The sequence below is a fragment of the Saccoglossus kowalevskii genome, chromosome 14 (assembly GCF_978046115.1).
Source record: "Saccoglossus kowalevskii chromosome 14, keSacKowa6.1, whole genome shotgun sequence".
Classification (NCBI taxonomy): Eukaryota; Metazoa; Hemichordata; class Enteropneusta; family Harrimaniidae; genus Saccoglossus; species Saccoglossus kowalevskii.
In genome coordinates, this window is record NC_140654.1 from 16,203,963 (window position 1) to 16,224,634 (window position 20,672).

Here is a 20,672-nt window from a genome sequence, read left to right on the forward strand (position 1 = left end):
ACGATGTGATATATATGTATATATAATATTTTGATTATGTGCCTAGAAACGTGTGATATGAGACCGGTGATTGATATCTGATCGCAATGCTTTAGTAGTATGCTGATTTAGTTCAATGTGTAATTAATGTTTACTGATGTTGTTTTCATTCACACTTGACGTTTTCCAAAACCCTACACATATTTATGTTGTGGCCAGTATATATCTTAAAATATTAAAACATAATTTCATGGAAACCAGTGTAAAAATAAAATATTGACCTATTGCTGCATTTCGGTAACATTACTTCTTCATTGATAAGTTGTCCGGTAACCCACATTATTTATCGATCAATTGTGTAATCTTGAAGGAATACACCCATAATAATTGAAGTGTGTGGAACATGACATATAAGTTTTAATTTAGATAGAAACACATCGAATCGCATCCCACCTGGGCCATCAAAATTACCTGTGGAGATTATTTTGATGTTGTATTTGATACACGGCTGAATTATCTCTCCTTGTCAAAAGTAATCAATCTATTCTTTAACATGTTTTACCCCTTAAGGAACATGTAAATTAACATAAAAACGTGTGTTGCCTTAAACATACAGTTCTCATTTGTTTCAATTAATAAGGTTATATGTTGATAAATATGTTAAGACGCACAATTGACTGATCATCTTAAAATGGCAATCATTGAGCAGATCGCATGTCAACTTGTTCTCATCAATTTATTTCCATTGTACGGATTCAAATCATTGATGCGTCTCATTTTAAGCAATTGTTCTGATGACATCGATGGCTTGATTTTATTAATGTTTGTATATACTCAATCAATTTGAACTGAAAATGTACATTAAGTTTAATTCTTCATTCAGTTAGAGTAATTATATATAAATAAAGGAAATTCTTAATACGTTTGTTTCGGTTTGTTTTATTAAGTAAATAATTTTGTCTATGCTGTGAGACTCGGTGATGTCATACACTATACACAGTATTGAAAACTATCAAAAATCAGTATAAATTCATAATTGAAATACAAATTAATAGCGCTCTCAATGGCCAAATTTTACCTAGTCCACTAGTGCCCATTATCAAAGTGCAAATATCCAGTAACTTCACATTTGGCATACAAGTTTCTTCATGCTACTTTCACAACATGGTTATACTGTCGATATAATTGTTATGGTCCGCTTATGTACGTACTATGTATGTACGAAAAATAACCAGCGCCTTCAAACTTGGTACACATATTTTTCAAGTGATTCAAATAGTTATTTACACTCGAAAATCAAAAGTCAAAATCACACGACTAGAGTATATATGTTAATAATATATCAACTGAAATTACAACCAGCGCCTTGCAATATAGCATACATGTCCCCAATAGAGTTGATTGTTATAGTCATATGTCAAGATCACACTATATGTGTATGTGTGTTCACAAAATAGTTTGAAGAGTACCTTGATATATCTTTTAAACTTTACACACATGGGACCAGCAATCGCAATTCCGATTTTCAGGACAAAGGATTAAAATCACAGCATATGTATGTTCACAATATAATTACAATGGAAGATGTTTATCATGTAACTTCCATAAATCAAATTTCAAGTTCGAAGTTCAATGTCACTAAAGGTATGTTCGCAATATATCTCTAAAACTAATTTATTTTGCTGTCTTAATAACGCAGCTTGGTATATAGTCTTAGTGCAGTCGAGTATAAAAGTGGAATTATTAATCAAATTACAATTTTGTAACCTTTAAATTATTTTACCATTCTTTATATCGTATCCCAAAATGAAAGATATATTCCCTTATTATTTCCCCCCTCGATGAGTAACATATTCTACTAAGAATGTATATTTTTCATGTTTGTTTACAGCAGCAGCTGTTTGTGAAAGGCAGTTGGCCTATTAATGCTGTGATATCTCATATCAATAAAATGTAATCTTCACTATTTCCATGGGAGTTTACGTAATACAATTTGACCCCGAGGACTCGTTTCAATATGCGTAATGCTGCTTACAAACCGAATATCTATCATCAACAGGAAATTATGATCACATCGTGGGAGAGGTATTTCTTATATAAACTAATCCGTAGATGATTAATAATGTCAGAACCATTTGGTTATTTTCAAATATTGCAAGTTGCCTTGGGGTGTCACGTGACAATTGCAAAGACTGTGACAGGAATCACTAAATGTTATTAAGTATTACAAATGGGACGCATACATAATACATACGATGTAAGTTTTATCAAAATTTGACAATGTTTTCGACTAAAAATAAATTGCGTTTTATCTGTAGAAAATGCCATCACAACATCTGATATGAAATTACGATATATTTATGACGGCAATGCCTTGGGAGATGCACTAAATTCGTTTAAGTAAGCTGGTGCTATTTCATAATTCTCGAAAAACTACATACACTTGTGTAGTATTTCGGCCTAGTTGAAAATATATATTGGGATGTATATGAGAGAATGGTTGCTGAAGACCATGCTGGGATTCTAAGCAATTCGTCGTCTCCCAGACCACAGTTCAGGGTATATCACGAATGGATACATTATCCAATGTGCATCTGTTCGATTTTTAGAAGCATCGTCGATTACATATATTGTTGTGGGTAGTCCTTCAGATTTAATAATTTGATGACACAGATCCAAATTGTGATTCGACTGTGCCAAAATCAGATAACTTCGTAGTTTCACTCCCATATTTAAAGTATTTTAAATTCATCATTTGGTTATGGATTTTTTTTTAAATATAAATTCAGCGAATAATTCGAAATATTAACAATTATTAACTGTGTTTTTTTTATACAATGTGGGGGGGGGGGGGGGTATAGTACACGAGTTTAAAAACTCTGATTCATTGAATTGACGAGATATACTAATATGAGTTTGTTATAGTCCTATACAATATCTGTAACATGGTGGAGAAATGGTAGGATGACGACAATTAGATTTGTGATAGTGATTCAAGGCTAATATATATGGGTTCAAGTAACTACACCTCGATATACAATTGTAAAAGACACGTACCTACTTCTTAAATGCCAGTAGGTGAGCAATATTAAATTGGCAAATGATGTGGGTTTACGTGTGTTACTTGGTCGTACAAAAATGTTTTAAGTTAATGTTGTTCTGCTGATAACATCAGCATCACAATTACAATTGATGAAACTGAATCTCCAGAGAAAATAACATATTAAACCTCAATGATGTAGTTTATTTTAATGAATATTCTTTTTGTGCTATCAGCCATATATATAACCAACACACTTGGATACCTAGTTTGTTGCATTATTCCTAAAAATATATAGCAAAAAAATATAAAACGGGTAAGCTACAACGGACGGTTAAGACACAGCAACTGACAATACATAAAAAATATAAAATAATATCATATAGTTTAGCTTTGATGTTACAATGTATGTATATATGATACTGTCGCTCAATGCATTAATTATCATTACTATCAAAGTAATTGTCATCAACTGCAAGGCCCATATTATTTATTATTATTATTATTTATTTAGATTATTGACCAAACATCTACCATCGACATAATGTATAATATATTAATAGCCAGTGCTCGACGGCTGCTCATGTCTCAAACTATTAGTTTATTTTTTGTACATGTCAAACCCGAGTACATCATGTCAGCTGGATTACTTAGAATTATTTCACAATTAAAAGCGTGCTACTAAATTAATCACGAAGTGAACGCGGTTTATACAAACAAGTCAGTCAATATGGATCCAATGAAAAATAACATCTGCGCAAGAAAATGATGGATGGTTAAGCAGCTGATATGTGAAGTAGAAGAAACTCAATTGCAGGTTAACTTTCACGTCAAACACAAGTGCCAAAATGAAATGCTGATTTGTAATAATTGTAACTACAACGTTTGCAACAACATGATATATACATATATTTGTAAACGTGAAACGAAAAAAACATTTTTATTGGCGTACGGTGGGAATAGTAGGTTCTATCGAACACAACTCATTTTGGCAATAACACGTTTATTGTGTTCACAAAAGTTATTCAGATAGTTCCCTTTACATGCAAGATTAATTTCCCTGTCCATTCGGTGTTCCATAACATTTGCAATATGTTCGTTATTGACGTCGTGACATGCACACCCAAAGGCTACAGGAAAGTAGTTTAAACAACGGAACAGTAGTAGTAGAACAGGTGAACGCCAAAATGCGGTCATGATTTCAATCGGAAGACATAGTAATCGAGCATCATCATTATGCATAATTGCCGAGAGCATGAAGATTCTCTCGCAAGCCATGACTAGCATATACGTCTATAGCATAAGAATGACTTGCGCATTGCTTTTGTATAAGTTACAACATAAAGTATCGTATCGTAGCGTGTCGTATTTTTGAGGTATTTTACGTTGTTTTTTTCATCCTACCATATTAGGCAATGCGAATTACAAATATGGTATGATTACGCACTTAATCGTCCTCTAATAATAAAAACAAACATGGCTGCCACAAGGATTTGATCGGACTCCACACAAAGAAGTTCGCTGATACTTTTCTGAACTTTTTGGATTTCGGCATTGATGTATTCTTGAAAGGAAGATATATATGCACTCAAACAGTACGCCGTCGCCGCTGCGCGTTGGTCGCTACTACCGCTGCACTGTCTTCCTGCATACTTTGATGTATCCTCGTAATACCTAAAAGACAAATACAAAGCTATAGTTATATAATTAAACACGTCATTGTCTAGTAAAATATTGTATATAGTAAAGTGTGTGGAGGCATTCCAAATTTAGACATACCTTTGTTTCTTTTCCCTATTAAGTATGTATTCATGCAGCTATGTAAATCATGCAAACGGCATCGACATATGATCTTCAAAAAGGAAACAAGTAAACTGTGAACATAATTGTATTCTTAAACGTGACTTAAAGTTACTTTCATCGTAATATATACGCATTTTTTGAAAGAAATTGGAAAGCGAATTCTAGAAATCAAAATTAAATCAATTTACAGTAACAAATCAAGCCCACGGCGCACTTTCATGTAATTTCATAACCACGGGTGGCGTGGAACATATTCACTGATGTACATTGCCGCTTTTGTAAGGTACATACTCATTTGCCATACAGAATTTGTTCGGATATGCAATTTATCAATGCATTGCTCGTTCCTCCGATCTATTTGTGTGGCTTTCAAGGTGAGTCTCATTAACATTTGCAATTTTCACAACAGGTGATGTGAATGTACAATTTTAATATAGCTAGAAGATGTTTCACGTTTGAGTTTTACAACCGAGGTTAGTGTTATTCAGTGAAGTTTATGTATATTCTTCTGCAATGCTGCTTTCAACTGTTGAATGATTTGGATAATAGGAATTTCGAATACGTCACTGACAGCGCCTTGTGGCAAACTAGTTCTGAAAGCGAAAGCAATAATTTAGCTGACCTATACATTCTATAGCGTCTTTAAAAACTATACAATAATAAATTTATTTTTAAAATCCTGAAATTTATTTTCTCGTACATCGTACGATTTGGAACATATGTTCCAATATTATTTCATTTGTGTTTTCATTGCTCAGCTGAAAAGGTCAAGGTTTAAATATAGTACAATAACGAGAGTACAATGACATAAGTACAATAACGAAGACAATATTGTAGTAATCAGCGCCATAGGGTACATAGCTAGGCGTGAAATTATACGAACTTGCTCTTACAGAGAAACATAATGATACAAGTTATTTTAATTGATTAATAATTAATCGCGTTAATTCAAGACTGTTATATCCCCTTCTGACCTGCACGTAAATCGACAATATTTGTCAATCATTGGGTTTGAATTTTAAACGATAATGCCATTATTTTGAAACAATTTGAAAAAAACGACGAATATAACCTGAAACATAATATAGTGCTATTTTACTATCAGCAAAATAATACGACTCACAGAGAGAGCTGTGTAGCATATGATTTTTGAATAGCTCATGTAACATACTGTTCTATTCATATGGTATTGTTTATATCAATTTCTAAATGTATAGACTTAATCTGCACTTCAGGATCACTACATTTGTTACAATAGCAGCCTGGCGTATGTCCATGGATTTACTTTTGTGTCTGATAATTTGAAACATGGCAGGTGATCATCTGAATAAAATGTCTATGTGCCACTGCACGACACGTGTATTGATTATGTTGAATGAAATTCAATCGCAACATAATGCCATAACTGGTTTGTGTTACGTTTTGACCACAGGAATCGTGATGGCTCGAAATATGCTGTGTATTTATCTAAGACCACTTCGCAGTAACTGATTCCCAGGTGTCTCCCATTCATGTATTGTCAAAATCGCAGGTGCTGTAGAACGTATTCATGTGATTAATAGTGTGGCTGCAGAAACCTAAAGACTCGCTTTGTCACATACCATTTCTTTCGGGTATTAAGTACTACACATCATAAAGTGATTAGCATGAATCGGCTAAATATTTCCATGGTTAACAATTACGGGCCTCTAAATAAGTGTTTTAGTCAAACTATTTACACATATTCAGCGAAATAATAAATAAAGGCCCACGCATATAATTTCCGAGTGGGCCTGAGTTTAGTTTTGTTTCCAGGTGTTATTTATGTAAATAAATCTGGAATCAGCTCACACAGTTAACGTTTGCATCTAAACTTAAAAATGCTAAATGCTATGTTACATCTTCGAGTGGTGCACGACCCCAGCTTCATTTACGCATCTCAACAAATCATGCCTGTCTCATGAAAAACACATGATGTCAATTAGGGTCATCAATCAGTATATCGGATTGACCTTTTTATCAGTTAAGCACTGTTGTTAATATTCTGACCTCCCAGCAGCTGATAACCTTTTAAGTGGCCCTGTATGTAATCTTAGCGACATTGTGATACATCTTGTTGTCGTTGCGAAACTACTGACTTGCATGAACCCACTCAGTTAGATGCTGTAGCAGTGATTGCAATCATATCGGTGTGAAATAAATGGCGATATTAACATTTGATTATGGTGTATTAAATGGCAATCTCAAGTAATGTTAGAACAACATGAAGCATGCAAACCTGAGATAGTTCATATTCAAATTATTCAATCATCTATTAGAGAAAAATGAATGTGAACATTATCAAATTCATTACCAGTTGCAGATAATCTCAAAAATAAATAATTCCGTGTTCAAGTAGAACTGTTATGTATCTTTATTCTTCCTCAATTTTGACAGCGAGGAATGGAATTTTACGATAGTGGAATTGATTTAACTATTCACCCAATCTTTGCTTAAAGCGTAGCAACTTAGAATGTTCCTGCATGATCCAATTTTAGACAACATTTTTCTTGACAGAAAAAATATCTATTTGATAGCGTGATCATTATTGTAAATTGGCAATTATTGCCATAAGAATTTTAATTGTTGTAGCAATATGTTAAATACTCGTAATTACGTCATGTACATTTCATTCAAGTGGATGTGTTGTTCTGCCTTCATTATTTTCCTCTGGTAAAACTTTACACTAAAAGTCGCTCAAAATCGTGAAAACAAAACAAAGTACAACGACGTTTAGACCGAAGACAGACATAATGGTCTAGCGCCGCCTAACTAGCATTTTCCAATAAATATTATTTGAAACACACTGAGCGGCAGTGAGATATTGTACATGCCATTGTGCAAATAATGTTCATTTTCAAATCTTTGCGGAGACTTTGATAGTTATATTCCATCACATAAAACAGATTTAGTTTTTGCTCAGACAATTCCACCAGAAGGGTCACATGCTATCAAAATTCCTGGGTGCAACGTAGTTACAAGAAAATAAATATATTCCATCCAATAAAATATACTATTTTGTTTACACACACAACGAACAATACAGTTCACTTATCACGCAGGGGGGGAATATAGTGGGTACATCATTAAGATAATCACACGCAATAATTATATACCCATATTAATACCAATAAGTATAATAATTCTAATTTTAAATGAGTATACTTTATATGTGTGGTCATTAATACACAGCTTCGATAATTTATTATTGTTAGCACATGGCCAACAGCTCTCGACCAATCAGAGTCGCGATAAAGTGTGGTTCTATTTCACCACGAATTCACTAAGATCACGGGTGAAAAAACGCAAGAAAACAATGGATTTTCATTGGAACAATTTATTTATAGCACCAATCGGATTAGATACAAAGTATCTATTGATTTACGCTCGATTCAACTGACACTACTGACAGCGCAAAGGCCATCGTTTGACAAAATGTAATATGATGTACTCAAATGTTATTTCACGAGTTTGATTGCTGTCAAGATGACATCATTTGATTGGCTAATACGGATCTTTTCTCGGGCTGACTGGCCAGTGCTGTGTCAGTTGGATCACGTCCCCCGGTGACTATGGGAATTAGAACTCGTACACATTTTCATAGTCACCTCGGACTGTGATCTAACCTACACTTGGGGAACTTTCTTAATTAATCACATTGAAGTGTGATAAACTGTGGTAACTTTAATCAGAATAAACATCACTTTTCTTCTTTGATCTATAAAGTAAGCAAGTTTAATGATGTGATTAACTTTAATTTCAGTATTAAAAACACTACGCCATTTTATTGTGGTCATGATTTTTATTAGGTACTTAGGTGTTTCTTATGCTCACGAAATGCATAACTAGCTCGCATAGAAACAACGCAATTTCAATTGAAGACATTCACCCCGACAATTCCTGTAATAACACGCTAAGAACACGAAACCCCAGCACAGTTGCTGCTTTGTAGTACTTATCCTTGGTAACACTATACCTAAAAAGGCGAGCAGGCCTTGAGGACAGAGCCTCCCCAAACAAACACCGGCAAATATATAACTTCTTGGCAGAGGTGTATAACTGATATATATCCAATAAATGGTATATTTTAACCATCATATGTGTTCATAAACTTATTAATCATATTTGAACATAAACATATTACGATTTGCGCTATATCTTCACACAAAAAACGAACGAGCCCTGCACAACATTCATTTAAAGATGACCTATTAATATTATTATTGTCTGTGTTCTGAATGGGTGCCAGTAACTAAAGAAAATTGGCACAAATGATTCCAAATATCTGTGTTGGTTTAATCCAAAAAATGAGCTGAAATAAAAAAGGTTCCTGTTAGTGAACTTATTTCGATGGAAACAATGTTTTTTATGATTTCCCCTATAAGTTACGCATATAACTCTGAGGATCAGTGTGAATTGTCCATTTTTACGGAAACATCTAATTCAGTTCCCTGATTCACAAACTTTTATCCTGTTGGAACACTCGCATAGCAATATACAAGTAATAAGTTGTCAACATTGTGTTAGATGTATCATTGAACGTTTACACTTTATGTAGGGTATTCGTCAAACTAATGTTTGTGTAGAATATCACACTTGTAATTACCTGCATGAATGTACATCATTGTCAATAATTTATCAATCAATCGTCATTTCCTTACAATTAAGCAATTTACCACAATGTAACATGACAGTAGTTTATGGCGCATATCAATCTACTCCATTAGGGAGAACAAACTAGAATACATCAGAATTAGGTATGTCAATTCGAAGAAACAGTGATCATATTGGAGTGCTTACAAAATGTGTCACAGTGTGTATAGCAAAATGTAGTGATTTTGCAATTCGTGAAAATATACAACTACCCCCATTTTTCTTCCTTCCTTGACGTCACAGCGATAACATGCATTCATAATCAGAAGTAGGCAAGCATCATTGGATGTTTCCTGCAATACTTATTGGAAGCAATTGGAGTAAATCAATACCCTCACCCCAGGGAAAATGCAAGTCCTACATAAATGTTTCCATAATCCACATTAAAATACATAAACAAGTGCGTGAGAAATGTGCATATGGTAACCAATACACTGCTACTGAAGCACGTCTGGTTATTAAGCTCCATGAAAGACACGTCATCAAGCACCTTTATGATTCACATATGACAATATTATATTACAAACTTTAGCAAAAAAAATGAAAGCCCTGCTGTAATTCTAAGAATATTAGAATGAAAAACACTTTCAGTCAGTATACCTTTATTATATTTATTTATTTTACCTCAAACCTAGGCCTTGCAAATAGAAGTGTGCATGGATTTATGGGAAGAAACGCTGTGCATTGCCGTGTGATAACTGTCATAAGGGTGATTGGCAGGTCATACTTGTTTACAACTCTGGAAAGACAATTGGAATCTACCAGGTGTGTTTGCCATTTAAATAACGGATATTTATGATATATTGACTTGCTTATGTCAACGTGAAACCAGACAACATTCTGACTGGCTCCTGTGAAAGCCTAGGTGGTGTACCTGAACAATGGGCCATTTATGCTCTATATTATTTATGCTATATATAAATAAGTACTCTGTGTGTTACTGCTACGATATTGTGAGACAAGTGATACAGGCTCTAATCATCATTATGTGAGACTTGTATGAACTGCTCTGCGATCTCATGCTATCAGTGGTTCTCTCCAGGATAAAAGCGTTGCTCTGCAAGCAAGACTACTGCATCTCTTCGTTGTTAACGTACATTTTCGTATACATTTTTAAGAGAACTTAATAAAGTATACATTGTCTTTCAATGTAAAAAACTCTTACTTACTATTTATAACTGCGCGGCCTTTTAGATCGGAAAATCACTACATGTCATAATACATTTGCAACATACACCATGTATTCAAATGAACTTGAGAATATGAAAGCTTCAAAATCGTATTCTCCTGCTTTGTATCTATATCTTTAATATTTAATGGACTGCCTTCTAGATAGATCATGTCAAGATATAACTTCAACTTTACCATTATCAGATAATCACATCTTTACATTATTAATACGTCAAAACCCTCACATTGCGTATACAATTTCAAACGATTCCAGGTGATATAGTACAAATACGGAATTGGCATTTTCAGACTCCTTTTCGAGTTATTTTTATAGGATTTTCGAGTTGACGACACACTAAATGTGTTCGGATGTGAACGCAAAACAATAAAAAAATAGTGTCGCTGTTATGTTTGTTTATTAGGTAGAATGACAGAAATCAAAATTGTACAATCAACGTTTATTATTCTTTTTGCGTGAATTGCATTTTCCGCTTGCCCTTGTATACTGTGAAATAAACGCACAAATGGTTCAAGAAGAAAATATAAATATAAACATATACATGTATGTAAACACAATTGAAATGATTGTTTTTTTTTTGTTTTTTTTTAACACGACACGCGTATAATACAACGAATACTGCTGTCATACGTTGACAATGTAGGACCACGCAAATTACACGCCACTTGAAGTTGCTTTTTTCAACTCAGTGATTGTTACATGCCGCAGAGCACATAACATTACATTTTAGATGTTATTCGAATCCCATGTTCAGTATTCAATGTATGTATGTATGCAAGTTTGATAAATAATATCTAATTTCCTCTTATGTAATATTTATGGAATATTACACAGAAGCTCATTTACATTTGATATTTAGCTAATTCATTATTTACGTAAAGCTCCAACGCACTGATAACCTACGAGCATTGCACTAAGATCGATTATTCTCCATGTCACTAAATATTTTAGCAACCAAATTGTTTATCTTAATACTAATCCACATTTTATGTGAATTGTGTATATAACAACCGATACATCGTTGCAAGAGATGAACATTATAGTTTCAGATTCAAACGATCAAACAAAAACTGCCTTCTAACACACAAATGTGACATTGGCTCATGAGAAAAATATTTAATTTCTCTGCTCTGTCACATTTAGCCTGCACATGCAAATATTTTGTCACCAACGAATCTGATGCGAAAACATTCTATACAGAGTTGTATATGCTTGAATTCTTAAATGACAACATATTTATTGAGTTTGGAGGGCAAATCTTACAACAAACCATCGGCAATAGAAACCAATAGACACTAATTGTGCAGAATTTCTTCAAAAATGTGTAAAAGATAAAAAGCACAAACAAGCCAAATCGTTTTATTTCACGTTTAGGTACATATATGATGTAATATCCATCGACAATCCACCTTTTATTGATTATCTATCTGGGATATATCCACCTGAACTACAAATAAAAGAAACAACATAATCAAATAATTCTGCATCATATCTTGACATGTAAATATAATTTGACTCTGAAGGACACATCTCTACTAAACTATATGTCAAAAAATATATGTAATTTTTTGTCAATACATTTCCTAAAACATTCCACGTGCTCCAGCCTATGGTGTATATATTTCACAACTTGTTGGCTGTGCTAGAGCGTTTGGCATGTATACTGAATTTTTGAAGCATAGACTATTAGACCAATGTTTCTCTAGAGAGCATCTTGCCTGGACATTCAAAAGAATTGTTGGAAGGTATCAGGAGCTTGTGAGAAAATATAATATAAATATAATCGTACTGATGTCATTTTTTTCCAACTATCAGTTTAAAAATGTCTGCTTTATCTCTCTAATGAATGGTACGTGAGATAAGTTACAGAAACATTACTTGATTTTTTGTGTGCAAGTAAATAAGTGTCAAGACGTTGATTAATAACTCATTTATATCACTTTTGAATTCGTGACCTTGCCATGTTTTTGAGTGAGTGTTTTCTAATTAAACAACGGCAAAATCGACAAAATTGAAAGATTCTACTGTAACTACAAGAGCAAAACGCCGAACATACGTATATGTGTTACACGTGTGATTAACAAATTATTATTCCGGAAATGGAACAGAAATATGAGTGTGCATCTATGTCACCTCAATATTAAAATGTTTTATCTAAGGTGTCTTTTAGGGAGTTTTTTTTTTCTTAACAAATTATGCATAGAGGCTATGGCAACTTCTACAGTGAATAAAATATTGAAAATGTGACATGATCCGCTAGTTTGTAATGTATAACCACAGCTAAGCTTCCCCTTTGGTAATACGAGATGTTGCGCACGTTTACAATTACCCAGTGCACTTATAATTTATTGACATACGATGATACAATGCTTTGGGGGCTGCTGTCAATGACAGAATGATTGTATTGATTTTGTATGCATTTATAATTTCACCGAATTTTGCAAGTAATTGTCAATTCCTGCATTTCGGATCAATATACTTGCTGCTGCGGTTCAGTGTTTGCAGTGACATAGTATTTTTCCTGCGTTTGCTTTCTTTCGAGATGATAAAAGAACGATTAATTCGGTAAATATCACAAGCCCGTATTTAAAGTGATGTGTTTACACACTACAATATACTAACATCACTCAGGCTTAATGGTCGTACATACATTAAGCCGTATAGTATGCTTAAATTAAAGCACGTCAGCGAAGTATGTCCTGCAGAATAGTGATTATCTCTCACGAAAAGCTGTTAGTTTCTAATTTCATCGAAATAACGATTCAGTTCCATTTAATTGTTACTATAGTTACGTAGTTCTGCGAGATCGTAATGTACATTGCAATTCTCCTATCCGGAAATCATTAAATATTTATTACAACGTTAACTCGCTAGATATGTTGAATGTGACGTCATTTATTGATTGATTAATTTCTTTCTATGGGAACTTAGCTTGTTTTCTAAATTTACAGCTTATTATTTTCAATGTGGTGGAAATAGACGAGGCAGAAGAAACGTTCGTGCCATCACTTAACAAACTTTCTGAAAAGAGCGATCACATTTTTAAACGATGAAGATTTCTTTTTTTTTATAAAAGTGCATTGTACTATATATTAATTAGTTTTGCTATTGAAAACATGATTTAACAGCATATTATAGTACATTTTGAAAGCGTTTATGAGAAAAATACGTAAACTGATGCGTTCCGTAAAATAACATTAATTCAATATATTTGTAATTGTTCTATATTTACGAATGAAGTTTATCATAACGTACAGTTGATGAGATTCATGAATCTATGATCTTACACAGCTTGTTGACTACTTAGATCACAATTTCACTTTTCCCGTGGCCCAGTGTGATATAAGAGTTATCGTATTGCTAGAAGCTGCCACTCCGATTTAGGTATAATGCTGAATACTGACCAGACGTTTAATTATATTTTTGTTCATATCTTTTATTGTTTAATTGGCACAGTCACTAAAACTATCGGGTCTATGTAATTGACTATAATTTTGATAAATTAACGCTCTTATTCGAACTTACATGAATCATTGTAGCTGAGTGAGCTAAGTTTCACCAGGATTCTACTTAATTGCGTGTTTTGAAAATTAAAACAAACTAGCACTACTGTATTTTACAGGATTTTGTAATTGGCGAGGCTTAAATGGTATTTATTTATCAATTGTTTGTAGATAATCAGTGTTTGGCTTTTGTAGTCGACACAGAATTAGTGTATAATGTGAGTAACACTTTCTCAAAATAATATCAGTAATAAAAAGGGTAACTGGGGTCAGTGCAAAGATTGGTATGCAAGCTATGATATATGTATGTATGACCCTGTCTGTAAAATAGAAATGGTCGGTCCCCTATATAGATATTAAATGTGACTGATTGTATATTCAAGAAATTTGAACTTTCGGCCAGTTTTTTTTTTAGAGGAACGCGGTATTATTATCTCTGTAACGAAACAAATATTTGCGAGCACGAACAGAGACGTCAGCGACTGCATTTTGCAGTTCTCTAAAACCATATACCTTTTCTGTGATGACAAAACCTACCTGTATACAATGTAAGTTATAATCACCAGTACTGTTAATCTCTTTATGCTTATAACTAGAAGATTTAACATTTGAAAACAGTTTTAGATTTTTAGATTTGATTTATTATACTGAGCCAATATTTATCACATTATTATGACTGGACTAGGCTATATCGGTTCTAAATATGATAAAACAAAGAAGAAACGTTGACAAGTTTAATATTCTGTTTAATTATTTATCCAATATTCCGCACTGCTTATTAAAATGAGTCAGAATGCAGAATACCGTTAGTTCACCCTTTGGCGATTAGGAAATATTTTTATTTTTAGCGCTATAAGTCTGGAGATGCATTGGAAACATATGTAGGAATTTTATTCAAATTTAAATTCAAATCGTGGTCGTTTCACAAGTCGTGACAAGTCACTACTAGACATCAGATCTCAAGGGTAAATTGTTTGCACTAGGCATTGTATAGTTAAAATATTATACAGCTTGTGTCATGTATTAAATGTGGAGTCGTGTTCGTTAAAAGTATTTTTTTCTAGTTGGTTTGTTTGGTCAGTGATTACTGCTCAGTGCATGGTTACCGCGTCCGCCAGTATTGTCAGTTGTGACGTGGAGCTACGACGTGTTTCAGTCACATGTTGAGTGTTGTTGCGATGTGTTAGGGTGAGGTTACTTGTTCTGTGAATAAAAGTATGGTAATTAGAAATGGGTTGCTGAGTAAAACTTGTAGACTTTTGCGATTACCATACAATACAATAACCCTAACAAGTGTCAGTATATATAATACAATAAAATAATATATAGAAATGTAAATAAAAACAATGACAATTATATTAAGAAGAAATGTTCAGCGTCGAAACAAAACTGCATTAGTATATAACGGCATTAAGTAACGTTATAATTTGCCACGTTTCCCAATTTAAATTTCTCTTTATTTGATTGTGTTAATATCGAAGGATTCATAATGCTTGCTGTTCATATGCATGTCTATCATGTCAATAAGTCTTTTAATGAAACATTTATGTCTCCTTAAAAAACATTTGGGGGGAAAAACGTAATTTTGTGTTTACAGTATGCCTATTTTTAGAGATTTTTTCATTTGAAAATGTTTCAATTGTCCACTATTTCGATTGAAAAATGTAACTTAACGGGGTACAACATTTTGAAATACTTAAATCGGCGGCTTTCATATATATATATAATCATGTGTTTTTTTAAACAAAAAAGATTCCATGCTGATAAACATTGTAAATTAAATGTCCCTGGAACCTCTAACTGCAAATGTAAACAAATACGTGTAAATATTCTTTAATAAGTATTTATTTTTCAAACTGGGATTTTATTTCAATATATACCACTTGAACCCACTATAGTGGTATGGTTGATATTTGCACGAAATGATTAAAACTGCATGAATTGGTTATACAAGCCACAACGTAATGTTTGCTCCATAACCCGATATACTCACCTACTAACTATACAGATACTAACACGTGAATATTGAGGACATCGTTGAACTGGACGGTACTGTTATTCAGCGTGATGACCGTGACATGAAATGATGAAAAGGTTTAATATCAAACTGTTCAAAAATGATAACATATAAAGTACATTCCACTAATAACAACAATAGAGCCCACTTACAAAATTGAATAGAATAGTACGTTCACTAGAATACACAATGATAAATAAATGTCAGCGCATCATATCCAAATATTGATAATCATTCTCATTCCCACTTATTGTATTTTACACATACTGAATATCATGTATATTTTTCCCACAACTATGATTACTGTTTCTATCTATCCATTCTATTACATCAACCAACTGTAATAGTTAAACATCATCTTCATGTGGTACGATATGCAGTATGTCTTAAAATATTGCATGTAACGAAGTTGAGATCTTATTAAAAAAAATAGTATGGCGTATGTATTTCAATGCAAATGAACTGCTCGGGATTATAGAGAATTACGAGTATTTGCCACCCGCTAAATCATTAGCACAACGTACATGCCACAATGCGTATTGTCAATATAAACATTAATGTATCGTGAACGGACATTACTAATGCACTCCACGTATCAGTGTTGTATTGTTGACAATACAGAATATATATGACTACTCAATAACATTCATTATTTAATAACAAAGGCATTGAATCGCCTGATAGAATTTATGGGATTCATATAATCAAAAAAGCAAACATGATAATCTTTCGTATTCTGATTAGTGTACTCAAGCCACCACACTGATATTAATTTCGTTGAAATATTTTGTTTCGAGATAAAGAGAGTTAATTATTTGAATCATACGAATTGTATTGATACTTTCAAATAAAATGTATATATTTTTTTCATAAAACAAACTTGATATTATCCATGGAAATGTGCACTAAATAAATGTCATTGTTAGAGTTGGGCCGTATTTGCGATACAAGTGTATATAGTAAAGAAAACAACCGACAACCAGAACTGAATGCTATTATACACATATGAGAAAGGGAATTCACATTTGTTTTACCTCAACAAACCATACATCGGTTTGCACCCGTCAATATATTATTTAACACTCGGCAATCCTATTATGAGTCATTGAGCATTCACCCGAGTTCTTTTGTCACACGTGATGCTTTCATCGCCGTTTCCGGACCCATAATGCATAGCATTTCTTTCAGTACTGAACGAAGCCTTCAGCGTGCAGTTATAGTATGTTAGTATACAACCTCCACACAGTGACGTGTAAATCCTTACGACAGCAGCTGCGTGTATTATCTGACCCCACGCTCACATAGTTAACGCGTACCTACACCCACGGTCGGTCGGAGGCGATATAGTAGATAAAGGTAAGCTGAAACTCTTGATGTTTACGCGTCGTTGTCGTTGGTAGTTACTTGTATATGCAGCAGCGATTTATAGCATGGCATTACAGGATTGTGATATGCGACTGTCTTTAGCATACCGAGATACTACGCGGAATGGCTGCCGTTGAATGCAGCGAATAACACGCGTGCTTTGTGATCTCTGATAGTAGTTTTTTGTTATGCTCAGCATGATTTAGTTCATTCCAACTCAACATTGCGACAAACTTAGCGGCGATGTAGCCCCTGTGCTTAAACATGCTATACACGTGCGCCGTTGAAATAAAAGGGTCCATTCATACAGTTCAAACGCTTATAATGAAATTGATGTATATAGTTAACCCCGTTAGTGTAAGTGCTGGGTTAGTTTCAAGAGTCCTTCTCGTTTAGACGTGATTAAATATGTTTACCATAGGTTTATCTCATGAAACATGCGTCACGATCCAACTCTATGCAAATGACTGAGACTGAGAATAATACAATCACCGTACTAACTACGGTCAATTGAAATATTCGCTTTTCATTTTATGTGGTCTGCGTAATTGACGTGTTATTGCGGGATGCGTGTGCAAATAAAGAAGAAACTGGCAGCTGTTCGAGTAAAACTGCGATTGCATTAATGATTTCTCGAATTACGACTGTTGGTTTTTTATATATAAATAGGTAAGCGTGTTGAGCGCCACGATAAGTAGTATTTGTTCATAGACGATTCTCCAGACTATTACGATTAAAAACTGTGGTTATTTGTACGTGAAGAATTCAGATTTTTTCTGCTGCCTTTAGTTGCAAAATAGATGCTTGGTTCACAGAGTATTAAAATCCCGCGTGTGTGAAATGCAATTCAGTCAACTACACTAAAAGATAAAACAGCCGTGTACGTTTATTTGTCATGTTAACGCAATACAGCCATACAGTTCTGTACAGTATTGTATTCTGTGTACTTCATTTACCTAAAGCCGTTGAATTGATTCAAAATAGTGTATGAATGTCAATATTTTTGTTTTGTTTTAAGGGTATAAATTTCCGTCTTAAACAGCGAAACTAAATTTTAACGTATGCCTAAATCTAGTTGCCATATCTTGACTAAAACGCGATGAAAGTCTCATTTACTGTCAGTTGGCAGACTCAAAAATATATATTCATGTCAGTGACATATATTCAAATAAAATCGTGATAAAGAATAATTCTCTTACTGACAAAAGCAAGATAAGTGTTGCTCAGTTGCTGTTTCTTTTGAAAGCGCTTGCAGACATAAAATTGAAGGATTTAATTTAGGGCGTCGTTAGTGCGTTACGAGAGTCAGGAGCATCTATAATCGTTAGTCATACGGAATATCACGTGAACACTGAAATGGTGATATTGAAGTGATATATTTCATACTCAACCGATGTGACAAGTGGCTATAATAAACGGCGTGTTTGTAAGTTAGACTTTCTCGTCGGTGAATATGTGCCAAAGAAAGTGTTTCTTAGTTATTTGATTGATGAATGTGTTAAAAGTAGCAACAAAAGCAATACTGGCTTACTAGTTGTCTATTTTCACTTGTTTGATTATTCATTTGTTTATACCAATAACAATGCAGAGTAAAATTACAGACTGAGAAAATGCATATTATTACTTAATACGAACTTGATTTGGGGGAAACTGGAATGTAGCTGTGAAGTGTACAACGGGCAGAAATCTTTACAAGTTATATACTAAGTATTGCTAATTGGGTTTGGTAAGTCAGATTACACATCTTCCAGGCCAAATATCATATTTCTGGCTATCGGTTCACCATTAATACCTTGGCGGAATTGCCAAGATAAACCTGTAATTACTGCCGACGAAATCAAACACAACAGCGCGTGCTCTGGTGCGTTTCCATGGTAATTGGAACACAATCAAGTGTTGTGACGCGTGTCCATTGGAAGATGACGGATTCCGCTTCTTGCCGCGCCAAATCAAATCCTTCAATATAATTGAGGTCAAATACAAATTGTTCTAACACAATCACGCACTGAGTGAATAGTACTCTTCAACTCCAACCGGGTGATTGGACGATGTTGATTACTTCAACTTAGCAATGTGTGTTGTACACATAGAAAACAGCTCACTCACACATTGTGATTTAAGTATGAATCATGTCAGAAAATATAACTTGTATACCTTGGTTGGCCACTGTTATAGCGTGACCTATATTACTGATTGTTATATTTTCTTCTACATACCCAGATTTATCCAATGCATTTAGTCCTATATGTAGATATCGTACCCAAATACTAAATTGGGTGTTGATAATCTGTGTGATCAACACTTGCATTACCTTACTTCAATTTCAAAGATGCAAGCGCATGGTCTGTTAGACTACTTGGTTGTTTTCAAACAACTAACATATGGTATATAATAATATCACTATATGCTTTCACTATATATAGTTTGTTCATACATTATCTTGTGTGCGTTTTGGTTCTTGAGTATGAACGGCGCCGTTTCAAATCATCTTGATCTCAACGTGACAACGTTGCATTCACGATGAGCCGGTTACCCAATTCTAATGAGTTATGTTAAATTCATGCATCAAATAATCAGCACATTTGGTTAGCGTCGACAATAATTGTATACAAGAAACGCAATAGGAAGCCTTTGATGTATACACAGAATTCTGATTAATATAAATTAGTACAAAAAGCTGTAAAACGAACACATGGGGTGAATATACATTTAAATTTAGGTCCGTTTCACGTATTCTTCAATCTACGTGGAGGTTAAAAAACAGTACAACTCACCTACTTTAACCGTGGATCGGGATAATTAAATAAGTAATGAATTACAACAAGAAATAAGACAGTCAAGTAAACTTTTCGACATTGAAGGCAGTACTCGCCGTTCGACAACACGCTTTGCCACTAACACATGTAGAATTGCTATGGTACCTTAATCAAAAATATAAATTACTACCAGTAGATTTATATACAATTGTTATATACTGTACATATGTGGGCGTTAAATTGAACTGTGTAATCTAAATTGAGAGTAAACTACAGCTATCGCTTCATTGACATTCCCGCGATAACGTTGATTGCTCACAAAGAATGCTTGCAATGATAAGTGAATTCA

The 20,672-nt window shown here is 33.8% G+C and overlaps 1 protein-coding gene across 1 annotated transcript in view; it reads left to right on the top strand.

Annotated features, from left to right (window-relative positions):
• The first annotated feature begins 17,403 nt into the window (after nt 1-17,403).
• LOC100375108 (glycine receptor subunit alpha-4) overlaps nt 17,404-20,672 on the top strand; it is a 38,291-nt gene continuing 35,022 nt past the window's right edge. The window contains exon 1 of the mRNA XM_078006083.2: nt 17,404-17,558. The gene's annotated coding sequence lies outside the window, so the exon portion shown is untranslated. The remainder of the gene's footprint in view (nt 17,559-20,672) is intronic.